The sequence below is a fragment of the Etheostoma spectabile genome, chromosome 10, assembly GCF_008692095.1.
Source record: "Etheostoma spectabile isolate EspeVRDwgs_2016 chromosome 10, UIUC_Espe_1.0, whole genome shotgun sequence".
In the NCBI taxonomy this organism is placed as follows: domain Eukaryota; kingdom Metazoa; phylum Chordata; class Actinopteri; order Perciformes; family Percidae; genus Etheostoma; species Etheostoma spectabile.
This window is the reverse complement of record NC_045742.1, coordinates 7019867-7020763: the sequence shown is the minus strand read 5'-3', so window position 1 is coordinate 7020763 and position 897 is coordinate 7019867. Positions and strand designations below refer to the sequence as shown.

The 897-nt window shown below is 36.8% G+C and overlaps 1 protein-coding gene and 1 long non-coding RNA gene across 36 annotated transcripts in view; one reads left to right on the top strand and one right to left on the bottom strand.

Moving 5' to 3' along the window:
* Positions 1-897, top strand: part of prom1a (prominin 1a) — a 76547-nt gene that overhangs the window by 35398 nt on the left and 40252 nt on the right. The window lies entirely within an intron of this gene.
* LOC116696414 (uncharacterized) overlaps positions 1-897 on the bottom strand; it is a 71134-nt gene that overhangs the window by 45092 nt on the left and 25145 nt on the right. The gene's annotated exons all lie outside the window — the stretch shown is intronic.

The following is an 897-nucleotide window of genomic DNA, read 5'->3' as shown; positions in this document are numbered from 1 at the left end:
GACAAGAAGCTAACGTTAGCGAACGCTGCGGTGCCGGTCCCTCTGACTCCCCAGTGCAGGAGACGCTGTGTATTCTTGTGACATGCTGTAACGTTACTGTTCAAAACGCTTTCCAGGTTAGTGGGGATGCATACCGCTCAAAACCAACATTAAAACATAGTTTAGTTTTGTTGCTAAACCATGTGTAGAATGAGCGGTAACGTTAAATGATCTGTTTCAGGTAACAGCACCCTAGGGTATTGCTGGGTTGTTCCAAGGTAACCGTAACATTAGCAGATAAGCCCGTTAGGATTGTGCATATTTATCCACAATGACAAATAAAGCAAACTTGCTAAAAAAGGAACTACACACTGTCTTCAGGTAACATTACTGTTGACGTTTGAACGGGCATGTGTGTGTATGTTTTGAGAAATATCATAATACTGCAAGGCTATACTTAGTTTATTTTTGTTATTTGTATATTTTTTTGCTATTACCTGTTTTCCCTGTTTTCATACATACAGAAGTTTGCTAAATATATCAAATGTGTTAAGTTGGATATTGAATGTGAAAAGAAGGAACTTGTTCTTCCATAACATTGCACTTTAGATGTGTGTGAATTTAAAATAGTTCTATTTTATAGGCATTTGTTCAAAAAATCTTCTTTGTTCTATGCAAAATGTAAAATGTATTATCAAAGAAAAGATAGAAAATAAATATTTGTGTGTGCCTAAAGTGGTTAGAAAATATTAAATCGGAATCGGCTAAAATCAGTATCGGCAAGCCACACTTAATGAAAAATCGGAATCGGCCTTGAAAGTTGTAATCTGTGCATCTTTAGCAAAAACACACTGTACACACATGCACCTCTGGTCATCTTGTGAGTCTCACACACAAACACACACACACACACACACA